Here is a 14,668-nt window from a genome sequence, read left to right on the forward strand (position 1 = left end):
TGTTAGGCCAGGACTACAAAAGGTCACGTCAATAATTGACTCCGCTCCGTTTCGACTAAAGGTACTCTTGGTACCGACATTAGCCAAGTCGACATCTAAGATGGCCAGTGTTTCTAGCAGGATCTGACCCCGTTGGTTCGTGAAACGGCTTCCCCATTCCACGGCCCAGGCATTAAAGTCGCCCGCTATTACCACCGGCCTTCGCCCTGTTAGCACGGTCGTTAATCGTTCCAGCATTTGCGTGAACTGCTCGATCGGCCACCGCGGAGGCGCATAACAGCTGCAGAAGAAGACCCCGTTTACTTTGGCGACCACGAAGCCCTCATAGGTAGTAGACACCAACTCCTGAACGGGGTATTTACCCGTCGTCCATATCGCCGCCATTTTTCTGGTCCCATCCGCGACCCAGTTGCCGTTGCCGGCGGGTACTCGGTATGGGTCCAATATGATGGCGATATCCGTCTGCCACTCAGAAACTGTACTGTAGCCACACTCGTTATCACGAATTAAGTAAATATTTAGTTGTTTTTTGTAGTTTTAATTTTTTACTGCTATGTGAATCCCTTCAAAGGAACTAAGTTCCACTGAGATTTCACCAGGGGGCTCGATATGTGAGCTCTTTGGTGTGGGGGTCAGTGGAGGGTAAAAAAAAAAAAACTGCCTGACAAAGCAGTTGCTGAGCCGCATCACAGTGGTTCAGGTTCAGCTGCGTTACCTGCACTGTGATTTGTTGTTCACTGCGGCTTTCTTGAAGGCCGGGCACCTTGGACCACCCATCGGATGTCTGTTGTTCGAGGATTTCCCGGTACAGATCATGCAGATGGGCGGACTCGTGCAGCTTTGGGCCTTATGATCTTCAGCGCCGCATCGCCTGCACAGTTTGCGCCTGTCGGGGCCTTTGCAGTCCCACGACTTGTGTCCTGGTTCCAGACACCTAAAGCAAACCTCTGGTGGCTCGTGGAATGTCAGAGGACATACGCACCAGCCCACCTTTATCCGCCCTCCTACAGGGAGCTTGATCGTGGCGATCTGCGTGCCTGCCGGGCCTTTCCTCAGACGGATCGATGCACTTGGTGCATCAACCAACCTCTGCGTCGGTGATCTCGTCCACGTTTTTACACTGAAGAGTTGCCTCCGCCGTCAGGGCTCTCGCCTAGTACCTCTTGGGCTTGTGCCTTGTAGGAGGTGTTCTTCTTGTCCGCCTCCATCTACAGCAGTAGCTTCATCCCACCGGTCCTGGTGCGCCGGATGCTTTTTACATCCGCTCCCTGTGGTGAGGCACCATTCTCGCACCGCATGGTATCCGTCTCGGTTTTGAAGACCAGCGCGTCACTCTTTTCGCGCTTGCGAGGTGGCATCGCTTTTCTCACTTCTTTTCTCTTTCCGACCGTAATCCAAGGGTTCTTTTCCCGTGGTCCGATTGGCGACCGTTCCTCTTAGGTTCTCTTCTGCTGGAGGTTCGACTGTATGGTTCCAACAATTAATTAAAACCGGCTACTCAGTCTTGAACTAACAAACGTTGTTTATTACTTGTCGAAACGTTGGGCAAGTAACAAACATTGTTAGTTCAAGACTGAGTAGCCGGTTTTAATTAATTGTTCCTCTTAGGGTTGGCCTCTTGGGACTTGGTTTTCTTGCCCCTTTCGCGTTTCGCAACCGACTTGGCAGCTTGGTTACTCGCGCAGGCCGTCCTCTTCTTTCTCTCCTCTGTAGGTTTCGATCATGCAGCTCGAGCCGTGGTGCGGTTTGACCTCTCTGCTACGGCTCCGGTGAGGTGCATGGTTTCGTGTTGCGTCGTAGCGTTTCCAGCAAAGAGGAAGCTGTACATTTGGGTGCACCACTCCTCTTTGTTCGCATCAGCCGCATTCCGCTCTTCGACCAGGATATCATACTCCTTCTTGGCCAGAGCCAGCCATTAGCGGAGCTTCGGCCCGCCAGAAACAGGGCCTTGCTGATATTATTCCGCCCGCTCCTGTAGCCGATCAGTTCGTCCAGCTGTTCGGTAACTACCAACATCTTTGATAGTACACTCCTGTTGCGGTTCAGCGCCCGCTTGAGGTCCGCGCCAGTGCATCCTCGACCGGCGCTGCGCCATCCTCAGTGGCCTCTGCTGTACTAGTAGCCGTCTCCATTCCACTCGGTCCATGGCTGTTTGTGTCCAGTTCCGCACTCTGCGTAGGGTCCGCAGATCGTCCTCCACTTGGTCGACCCACCTAGCTCGCTGCGCTCCACGACTTCTTGTACTGGTCGGATGACTCTCGAGAGCCATTTTAGTCGGGTTGCTATCCGACATCCTGATGACGTGACCCGTCCACCGTAACCTGCCGATTTTCGCGGTATGGACGATGATTGGTTCTCTTAGCAGCTGATGCAACTCGTGGTTCATTCGCCTTCTCCAAGTCCTGTCTTCCATCTGCACTCCGCCATAGATGGTACGCAACACCTTCCGTTTGAAAATTCCAAAAGCGCGTTCGTCCTCTGCACGTAGGGTTCATGCTTCGTGTCCATAGAGGACTACCAGTCTAATCAGCGTTTTGTAGATAGTTAACTTCGTGTTACGGCGAACTTTATTCGATCGTAGAGTTCCGCGGAGTCCAAAGTAAGTACGATTTCCTGCCACAATGCGTCTCTGAATTTCTCTGCTGGTGTCGTTGTCAGCGATCACCAGTGAGCTCAAGCACACGAATTCTTCAACTGCCTCGATTTCATCACCGTCGATATAAATTCGGGGAGGCAGGCGAGGTGATTCCTCCCTGGAGCCCTTTGCCATCATGTACTTTGTCTTCGACACATTAACGACTAATCCGATTCGCCTGGCTTTGCTCTTTAGTCGGATGTACGTTTCCGCCATCGTCTCAAATTTACGAGCAATAATATCAATATCATCAGCGAAACCAAGCAGCTGAACGGACTTCATGAAAATCGTTCCACTCGTGTTTATCCCCGCTCTCGTAATTACACCCTCTAAAGCAGTGTTGAACAGCAAGCACGAAAGACCATCGCCTTGCCGTTGCCCTCTGCGAGATTCGAAGGGACTCGAGAGTGTCCCCGATACTCGAACTACGTACATCACTCGATCCATCGTCGCCTTGATCAATCGTATAAGTTTATCCGGGAATCCGTATTTGGGCATAATCTGCCATAGATGTTTTCGATCGATTGTATCATAGGCCGATTTGAAATCGATGAACAATTGATGTGTGGGCACGTTGTATTCGCGGCATTCCTGTAATACCTGGCGTATGGCGAACATCTGGTCCGTTGTAGCACGTTCACCCATAAATCCAGCCTGATATTGCCCCACGAACTCTCTTGCAATCGATGATAGACGGCAGCATAAAATTTAAGAGAGTATCTTGTAGACACCCGGGTAGACGTGAATATCATAATCATATCTTAAAACGATCAAATTTTGATGTCATATCTTAATATGATATTGATGAGATATTCAAAAAGTTGCCAAATATCTGCTCAATATCTCATCGTGATATGATTTCAAAATTAGTACTTAATTTGATCTTTGGAAAGCCTAGTGCAACCCGCTGTAAATTTCGAAATTTTCCAACATTGCGCATAAAAACCATTTTAAGTTTTCAACTTTCATTATGTGCCGTCCCCAAATAACGTAACGCTTCAGGAGATAGGGGTTCAATAAATTCCGTAACGCTCCAGGGGAATAGGAATTACAGCCCGTAACGCTAGGCTGTACAAAAAAGTTGGAGTTATCATACAAAGGCACATTATGGATTCCGCCAGATCCTAATGAACCAACCACCGAGTTCAAAAATATCGAATTTAGCGTTACATAATAAATAGATGTTCCCTTGTGTACACCACAAACGAGCACTGGGACAAAAAGGAAGTAGAAGTGGCCTTCATTTTCAATAAGCGGTTTTATGGATGCGGCAATTGAACAAAAAAAAAAACAGAGTAATCGGCACAAAAAATGCATATTATCGATATTTGCATTTCTTTAAAAAGGCATAAAAATATATTACTGATTTATTTGATAGATTTCTTAATCCCAGTTTATAATTATTTTATTTCACTGTGAGTAAACCAGCAGAGGCTTTCCAATTGAGCCCGATGGCAACATGAGCTGGACCTCGATGTCAAGCTTGCATTTGTGGTACGAATCCAATAAATGAATCACCGGACAATTTGGAAACTTTATCGGCCCGCTAAGCAAAATAAAGCATTTCGAAAAAACGACCGTTTGATTCTAGATTCAACAAAACATACCGCTGCAGACGACAAGCTTTTTGAGTTTCAACCAACGAATTGCGTAGCGATTCTGCCTCGGGTATACGAACAGACGAAAGTCGTGACGACTACGATCTTCTAAACTGCCGTGTGCAGCATAGTTGTCCCATGTTAATAGGGATTCCCATAGAACATGGGACAACTATGCCGCACACGGCAGTAAATGTTTCCAAAGCTTTTCTGGGCGACAGTTCACAATAGAGCGCGTTCAGTGAAGTACATACTAGATTTTTAGCTGTTTTTATGGCTATAAGGTAAATTCTCCGTTTCTGCAACGAAATTATGCAGGAGACGTGGGTATTATGATTCCTTGCCTTATTTAGTGCTGTTGGAATAAAACTTTGGAAAACTTTGTTGCAAGAAATGGAGAAAACAGTAACACTGAACTGAATGATATGGAACCGCTCTGTTACCTTAAGTTTTGCTGAAACACCATTAGGTTAGGCAAGGAATCAGACAGGAGCCAGGCTTTTTGCGTCATTTCGTTGCAGAGATTGAGAATTTACCTTCTCACCATACACAAATTCAGCTCATTACTACAATCTAGTACTTCACTGATTGCGGCCTATTGTTGGAAATTCGTCCTGTTTTAGGCGCAAAATAAACCAAATATGTTTCTACGCATATCGTTTTTCAAGTTGGGATCGCTAGCTTTGTTAACAATTCAGAGAAAGAGCATAAAATGTGAAATCTCAACACATCTAGTGAAAAGTGCTCTCTTAGTTTTGGAAAATAAGCAATTCCTAATTGAGCCTCAATTCATTTTTATTTTCCATACCAGCACGTCAGTTTGCAAATTTTGGGTGTAAACTGTATTAATATTCTGCAATAGAACATTTATTATTTAGAAATCTTAAAAATACTGCTCAAGATCAAAATTAGCTCTTCACATTTCCATCTGCAACATCCAGAAATCGAAAGATCTGAAAATTACTGCTCAAGATCAAAATCAGATCTTTGAAACATTCATCTATAACATTCGAAAATTGTAAGAACTGAAAACTACTATTCAAGATCATAATTAGTTCTTTCACACACTCATCTACAACATGGCGCGACCAAACCAACACAACTACCATTAACCGCAAACACCTTGGAAAACGTAGAACTTGATGCTCTTGTTACCTCCTATTTTCAGATATGAGTCGTAGTGCAGTGGTAATGTCACTGCTCATAAATCACAAGGTCATAAGTTCGATTCTGGTCGCGGCCATTTTTCTTTTTTTTTTACTATAATCCATCTGTCAGATCATTTTATGATATTGGTTAGATGTGCTACAGCCCAGATCTCCCCAGATATTGGTATGATCTTATAACATCAAAATGTGATATTATTATGTTCTTCCCCATACTAATTTTTGATCTTATTTTTGATCTTTTATCTCTTATGTCAAACAAACCAAAAGCTAATTATGATCTTGAGTACTTCACTGAGGAATATCAAATAATGATATTGTTCTGATTTTTACTTCTACTCGGGCAGCGCTCAGCTTTGTAGATGGGATACACGATACCTTCCATCCACTACTCCGGTAATACTTCCTCCTCCCAAATCTTGGTTATGACCCAGTGTAGTGTTCTCACCAGTGCTTCTCCCTCCAGCGTATTTTAGAAGCTCGCTTGGTAGTTGATCTGCTCCAGCGGCTTTGTTGTTTTCAACCGTCCAACCTCCAATCTCTTGGAGGTGAGAGGCCAGAAGTCTTTCGTCCTGTGCACATACTCCTACACGCAAAAAAATCTGTTCCGATATGCGTGCACTCCCAATCACGGCAACGGGATCAAACGGGAACTATACATAGCAACGATAACAATAATAAGAAATGTACACCGTGAACTAGATTTCACGTTTTCTAGAACGCCCATATTGACAGCTGGAACTAGTTCCAGTTCACGGTGTATATTTGCTTGTTCTCATATTTGCGTTTGTTTGTTCACGTTTATCAGAACGGTTTTCTGAGCGTGTAGATCTGTTAGGGGCATCTGGGGTAATACGCACTGTCGAGGCAAAACGCACCCCCTTTGTTTTTCAGGGATTATCGGTTTTAGAGCTTTGAAACCTTATCAGTCTAATAGAACGTCTTAATAAATGAGCATCTGGAAAATTTTACATATCTGCGTTACGTAATTTGTCAGAAAAATGGATAAAATTGAAAAGCACGATTCTGATGTAATTTTCCCGATCGTTTGTCGAATGATTTGATGGTGAAAACCGACCAAACATCTAACGCTGTTGTGTTTATTCAGTTCATTGAGGGCAATGCTAAGCAGAGGAAAAATAACTTAAACAGTAATCTACGTAAATTATATGTTTTAAACTATTTTATTTTTTGCTATTGATTGGGGCAATATGCACTCCCTTGGTTGGGGCAAAACGCACCTATAGAAAACAAGCTGTAATAATATCTATGAGTGCTCTGTAAGTAATCGCAAACTAAATTGAGCTATTGTTTGTCTTAAAACCTTATAAAACATGCATTTTGTCTAAGAAGTAAAAAAAAATCTAAACTCGACGGTGCATCTTGCCTCAATGTTGTGGTGCGTCTTGCCCCATTGTTGTAGTGCATTTTACCCCGAGCAAGGGTGCATACTGCCCCGCATAAACATACAAAGCCGTAATGTTAGTCTTTACAAAAAACGTTATTTTCAAGAGCTGAACTGTATTAAGGCTGAAATTTTGTTTGGTTTCTCTTAGAATGAAAGTATATGCAATGAATGCATGCATTAAACCAATAAATTATTGCCTTTTTATATGCATTTGGACGCATCTTCCTTAAGTGGTGCGTATTACCCCAGAATCCCCTACCACGCCACCTTCGGTACTTGCAACGTCGCCATTGAGGTGCTCATCGTAATGGTGCCGCCATCTCTCGACCCCCTCACGCTCGCTCGTGAGAGGATTCCCGTGATCATCCCGGCACATGTCGGCTTGTGGCACAAAGCCTCTGCGCGAGCGGTTCAGCTTCTCGTAGAACTTTCGTGTGTCCCTAGCGTGGTACAGCTCTGCCATCGCTTCGCGATCTCGTTCTTACTGCTGGCGCTTCTTCATCCGGAAGACTGAGTTCTGCCTGTTCCGCGCCTGTTTGTAACGTGCCTCATTCGCTCTCGTACGGTTTTGCAGCATTCTCGCCCATGCTGCATTCTTCTCGTGTTTTAACTGTTCCATGTTTTAACGTACCAGTCGTTTCTTTGATTCGGAGTCGCGAAGCCTAGTGCTGTAGCCGAGGCACTAGGGGAAAGTGGGGCAATATGCCATTTTTCAAACTTTCATCGTTTTCAATGATATATAGCCTCATTTGTTAGGCTTTCAAAGTGGTAACAGCAACTAGACAATATTTGCTCGATGCTTCAGCAAAAATATTCACTGAATTATTGCATTTTCATCGATTTTTAGCGATTTCAAAAACTGGTTCGTAAAACGGAAGTGGTGCAAAAAGGCCACCTGCCATGGGGTAAGATGCCACTTCATGAAAACATTCAAAAATTACGTCCATCAGCTTTCTGGCATTTTCGACTCACTTTCATTCCTCAGTCGCGTTTTTTCATTTACTCAATACATGGAGTGTCACCCCTTTCCCCGCCAAACGATGGTCGTCATATTTGAATGACCCCTAACATGGATAGCGTAGACATCAACAACCATGCGCCTCCATGGGTGCCTCAATCTCCTTGGAAACACTTGGCTGGTAATAAAATCACCTAAAAACCTTAATTGCAAGCACGAAAAACCGGAAGTTGCCAATTTTCATTGGGAAAACAAAAGATTTTCCGTGGGTTTGGCGGCCTAGCTTCTAGAAGAATGATTAATGCAAACATATCTTGACACCATTCACCTACAGCAATGATCAAGTCCCATTCAGGAATGATTTTATGAGTTGGGCCATTTTACCCCATCTTGGCATTTTGGGCTCTGTTCCCCTACCTATGGCGGATCGGATGTCCCTCCAGCCATCTTCAAGTGTAGCTGCGCCAAGCTGCTCTTCCGTTGGTATAGCCACTGCTAGCGCCCCCTCGTGCTCCTCCTGTGGAATGTCCTGCCATCTGCTCGCTGGTGGGTACACCAGCCCCTCCTAATGGCGATCTCGCCAGTCCTCGCGCGAAAGGGTTCAACGCCGTTCCCTCTGTCGTTCTGGTTTCGATCACTTGATTTTAGGATTAGGATTAACATGTAGGATAGTTGCCCAAACTGGGTACAAGTCAGGAACGCACTTTGAGGCCACGCAACGGTTTTATGGGACGAAAGATAGCGCCAACATTAGCTCATCCGTCGCTTCAAGTCAGCGTCACTATGACCTTAAGAAGAAGAAGAAGAAGTAAAAGAAGAAGAAGAAGGAGAAGAAGAATAAGAAGAAGAAGAAGAAGAAGAAGAAGAAGAAGAAGAAGAAGAAGAAGAAGAAGAAGAAGAAGAAGAAGAAGAAGAAGAAGAAGTCCGAGGACGTAATGGCCAAGAACATCATGGCGCATTTTTTGTGGCTTAACGTTCAATAATGCAGCTGCATATAGGGATATAGCAACGCATCCAAGCATTTGGACCTTGATTTGGACATAATTTCGCATTAAATTCCGCCATAAAAACCTGAAAATTATAATCCCGGACGTTATGATGCGGCCCTAGTATGGAGTCTCTGGCAAGGTACGGATATGAGGAGCGGTTATGCCACATAGGATACTGGCAACAAGCCTATGACATTCCTTGCTTAGCCTCTGTATTAGTCCCTCTCCGAACCAATACCTTCAGGTGGTCCGGGGGGACGATGGTTTTATCAATGGAAACGGTTTAGGGTTATTTTTTATTTTTTTATTTTTTTTTTGTCTGTATTAACGAGATTTTTATCCCTAGGCTAGTTCATCTCGGGACCCACGCTTTACTTCCCTTCCGAAGGAAGAACTCACATTTTGCGAGTTTGTCGGGAGTGGGATTCGATCCCAGGTCCTCGGCGTGATAGTCAAGTGTTCTAACCATCACACCAGGTCCGCTCCACGGTTTAGGGTTAGTCAGAAGCAACACCCACTCAGCCATCAAGCCTGCCTATCATACGACCAAGAAAAAGAAAATGAAAATTGCTTGATTACATTTGAAAATCACACAGAGTTCAGAGGTTATCCTAAATATGAAGATATCTATATCCTGAAACTGTTTATGAATAAAAGTTATAAGGTCACTTTAAGCAACGATTTATGAGTTTGACTGTTTTGTTCTAAACTCTTTGGCGTCCAAAACGCATAATGCAATGATGTTTTTACAATGACTTTGCGTGAACTTTGTAGAAGAGCTATAATTTTAGGAGTGAAATTAAATACGAGTTATCCAGCTCATAAATTTACGAGCAAACTCGTAAACCATGCAATTGTCTTCAGTTACAACAGCTGCGTGTTCCACATAGTTTTTGGTACTTTTCATAACAACCCCAAATAAAGCGCAATCAATCTCAATCGTTTCCCAGAAACGCATCTCGGCCTTAGGCCCCCTGTTCCATTCATCAGACCAGCGCAGCGCAGCGCGGACCGACGGAACAATCGTGATTACGGAAATGTGTTTATTTTTTCCAAAGGATATTATTTGCGCCCGTTCGTTGTTTCACTTACGAGTTCACTTATTACTGCACCCGTTGGAGCATGTAGAGCGTAGAGGTACTCTCGGGCGTCCGCTGCGGAACACGATGATGGGTCGTCAAATCTACCACCAAACCGAATCGGAGCCGCGCTTGATTTATCTGAACAGACCACTTATTACCGCGTACATGCCCCCTTTTAACATGAAAACAAATCATTGGACAATGAGTTTTGCCACTTATCTCTCTCCGCGCACTCGCTTCCAATCCCAATGGGCACATGAGAGACACGGGAGGAACCCATCTCGAGGCGAGGCGCGAATGAGCGCACAAGAAACACAAAACCATTTATTAATTAAAACATCATGGATATAAACTCTGCCTTATTTACAAATAAATCAACGCGTTAACATGAAATATTTATGAAGAAAACTGAAAACCAGCATGAGATGCTCCGCTGCTGTCCGGTGCTTTGGTCGACCGTTTTTTCTCGGCTGGTTCGCCACGGAGAACGGAACGGAACCATCAATTCGTTCCGAGTCTCGTCGTTCCTCCGATCGGTCGGTGGTGGAAGCGTGCATGAGCATTTAGTTGGAGGTAGCTCTCTATAGCTAGCAGCCACACTCCTCACAACACACGGATGATGGTTTGGTTATGCTAACAAAACGCAACAAATGGCGTAGGCGTAGGGGGCGCAGTGGAAAGATGATACCGATATAAATGCTTCACGATTGCTCGCTGCTTACGTTTCGAAGGATGTTGACTCGTCGGTGCATGCTGGTCTCTGGGGTAGAAGATCGTGTTCGTTGCGGTCAATCTTGGTTTGATCCACGATGAGCCGATTTTGGCATTCTCAGTTGATCATGTTGATTTGGGGCTGAGTTTGTTTTTCTGCATTGCACAATGGTCGGGAAAACATGATTTGGCCAGAATTAAGGGACCGTTCGAATATCACTTCACAGCTGGTCGCGTTCGGTATTTTTTACCGAAATCTCAACTGCTGAGCGTTCGGTAACAGGTGTTAGCGAATTTTTTGTAAAAATATACCAAATATCGGTAAAATTTCATCACTTATCTGGCAAACTCTAACGAAGTTCGGTAATAATTGCAAGCTTTACCGATTTTTCAAATTTAACGGTTGAGATTTCGGTAAAACATTACTGAAGTCGGTGATTTTTTTTAAGTGTGTTGTATAAAAACCATGATTTTTGGCATTCCCTGCTTCCCATGGCTAAGTGTTGAGATGCCATGATTGATGAGATGACTAGACACCTAGTAATTTGAAAACTTATCAGAAAATAACTGTGTTGTAAACAACAGCTTTTTTTTATTATACCTCCCGTTCCCTTTTTTAAGGTTGAATGAGTCGCCGTGAAACATCAGTATTCCCGCAAAAAACTTGTATATGTGCATTGGAAATGAATTCACTATTGTCCACAATTGTCCAAAATACAATGATTTGTACGAGTTTTGTACGAGAAAACGAGATTACGATGTTTGTATGATAAGGATTATGTCAATGCCGACTTCTTGAACAGACGTTCATTTTTGTGATTACAATAACCAATGTAAAGTATGGAGTACCTCTTTTTATAATAATTTAAAAAATCCAAACAAAACACGATTATTGATATATCTAAAATTTTTGATAATTTTGAGCTGGATAAGTTATCGATACACACTTACAAAAAACCACCGACTTCAGTAATGTTTTACCGAAATCTCAACCGTTAAATTTGTTTTACAGGAAAAATTCGGTAAACGATAAAATTTAGCCAAAATATGGTATTTTTTACAGAATTTCGTTAAAACCCTTCACTTTCGTTCATTACACTTCACACTCTTCATTTTTCATTGCGCATTCCTTTGTGCACTTCTCACTCTTTATTGCTAACTTCTCTTCATTCGCTTTGTTTTTTTTTTTTATTTTTCACTGCACACTACTCATTTCTCACTGCACCACACTCCTTACTGCTGCTTCTTTACTGTTCACTCTTCACTGATCCTTCCTCACTGCTCATCTCTTACTTTACACTGGTCATTCTTCATTTCTCACTTTTCTACCACAATTTCTCTCTCTTCCTTAATCTTTTCTAGCTACTCACTTTTAACTCCCCAAACGTCTTACGTCTTACTACTCATTTTTCCACTCTATTTATTTTTAATATATCATTCTTCATTACTTACTTCCAGCTTCCAAGTATTTGCTGCTCATTTCTGACTCACTGCTGCTCACATCTCACTTCTGGCCCTTTGCTGCTCACTTTTGACTCTTTACTCTTCAATGCTCACTCCTCACTGCTTACATCTCACTCACTTCTCATTCTTCTTTCTTCACACTTCACTACTCATTCCTCATTGCTCACCAATCGTTGATCACAATTTCACTGCTCATTCCATACAGTTTATTTCTCCCTCTTAACTGCTGACTCCACACTCCTCGCTTGTCATTGCTCACTTCTCATTCTTTGATGGTCTTCACTACTTGCTTCTCACTGCTTCACACTTATTGCTGCCCATGTTTTATTCCTTACTCTTTACTGAGTACTTGTCACTTCTAGCTTTTCCGTGCGTTTTATTCAATTATCACTTAGCTTAGCAGTCTTCATTTTTCACTGGTTACTTCTCACAGCTTACTCCAACTGTGTCCACGTTAGTAAACAGGAAGGGGGAGGATGGAGGAGGTGTTGAGAATTCCACGTTAACTGTTTCATTCTACTACTACATCTAGCGATTTTCGACTGGGATGAGTACTTTGGATTTGCTTTGGTTTGCCTTGCAGTCTCAATAAGTTGGCCTACGAATGTATTGGCTCAAACGCTTCGATCCCAATTAAATAAATCTTCAAACAGGGATCTAATTATATTTGATATACAAACAGGGATATGAAACATTTATTATCAATAGTGATTTTACATACATGTTATATAAAACAGTTGTGAGCAGGCCTGCTAAGTACACTAGTTTACAAAACAAAACGAAAGTCGTGAACTTCTGTCAACGACCAAAATTTTTGAAGCACAATTTAGCGCTGATTTAGAAACCGTGCTTCAAAAAAATTTAAGTAGAACAGTTTTTGAGTTTTAGCTCAATATTGAATTCTACGACTTTTAAAAATATGGAATTTACTAAAATTCAAATATCTTGCGTTTTATTCAACCAGTTTCAAATCTTTTTCCATAAATGTAAAGTTGAATATAATACCATTCGATCATTTGAATGCATTGGCGTATCTAGGATTTTTTCCTAGGGGGTGCCTAGGGGGTGCCAGTTTCAGTGGCTTTCGGGTTGTTTATGAAACCGATCCACCCTCAATTTCTTAGCACAATGATATACTGCGGGAAAAAATTAACCCGCAAATTGAAACGCATTATATTTTAAAGAACAGCTTTTTTTTTGAAAATTCGAACCGTTGTACTGATTTAACACTATCCCGCCATGTGAAGTTTGAAAACACGATTGCGTATAATACATGGAATTTGTATTTTTAGTTTGAACTTAACAATCATCGCAACAATCCCTTTGTTTTGTAGATTGGAAACAATCAGGTCCGTAAGAATACATTTTCAGAGCAATTATTAGAAGTGTAATCTCTGAAACTATGAAACAACCCCAAATTTGCGTTTTATTTGTATTTATCGTGAAATCCCCTTTGCTTTATTGCATGATAACAACCCTTATAAAAATAGTTTTTTTTTTATCTGTATTAACGAGATTTTTAGCCCTATGCTAGTTCATCTCGGGACCCACGCGAGGCACAAATCACCCATTAAGTAGTAGGAGAACGTGCCGTCTGAGCCATAATACTGATACCTGAACACCCTGAACACTACCACGTGGACATGAAAATACTTTTACAGAGAAATTGTGAGTATGATTCTTAAAACTACAAATTTTGAACTCGATTATCCTGAGTTCCGTTCTGAAGCTTCACGAACATATTATCAATTTAGTTGGAACCTGAAATTTGATGCGAGCAAACTTCGATTTTTTTCTTCGGGAATCTGATGCTCGCACCACATTCCGATTTCGACTGGATTGATAGTACATCTGGTGAACGAAATACTGTACATATAAAGCTGAAATTTTGACTTACGTAAAACCAACATTGTAGTAATCAGTCAAAATTCCAGCTTCGTAAATTTCGAATAGACAAGAACTTTGTGTTTTCGTCAAAACATTTTTTGGTAATTCCTCAAGGAATATTCCAGGCAATTGTTTTGCAATTTATTTCATTTAAGACTTCTCATGTAAATCTTTGTAATTCCTTTGGATTTGGTAAATTTCTTCAGTAATATCTTTGGTTTCCTTTCGCCAATTTCTTTAAAAATTTATTTGATAATATGTTTGTAATTTGATACTGTCATCGGCAATTCCATTAGAAGTTCTTTTATACATCGTTTCTACAATTTTAGTGAAAATTCTTGAGACACTTTTTTCTACATTTCATCAGTAATTGTGGAAGGAATTCCTGCAGCAGATGGTTTCGGAATACCTTAAGCTATTCCGATGTTACTTGCATAGAAAAATTATTTGGGAATTCCATTAGCAATTCCTTTGGAAATTTTGGAATCTTCGATTGTTACTTTGGGTATTCTTCGGTAATTTCTTTGGAAATTGATTCGGCATGTTTCTTAGAGATTTCCTTCGGGAATTTATTTTATGAAAAAAATCTTTGTTATTCTTTAAAATTCTTTCACGATGATTCTACAGCAATTACTCTTGATTATTATTATTATTATTATTATTATTTATTAAAGACACTTTACCACGTTTGGTAGTGGCATTCGTGTCTTATTTTACTCTTGATGATTTCGGAAAATTTTTTGAGAATTTCTTCGAATTTTTTTTTTGTG

This window comes from Aedes albopictus, chromosome 1, assembly GCF_035046485.1.
Source record: "Aedes albopictus strain Foshan chromosome 1, AalbF5, whole genome shotgun sequence".
Lineage (NCBI taxonomy): Eukaryota > Metazoa > Arthropoda > Insecta > Diptera > Culicidae > Aedes > Aedes albopictus.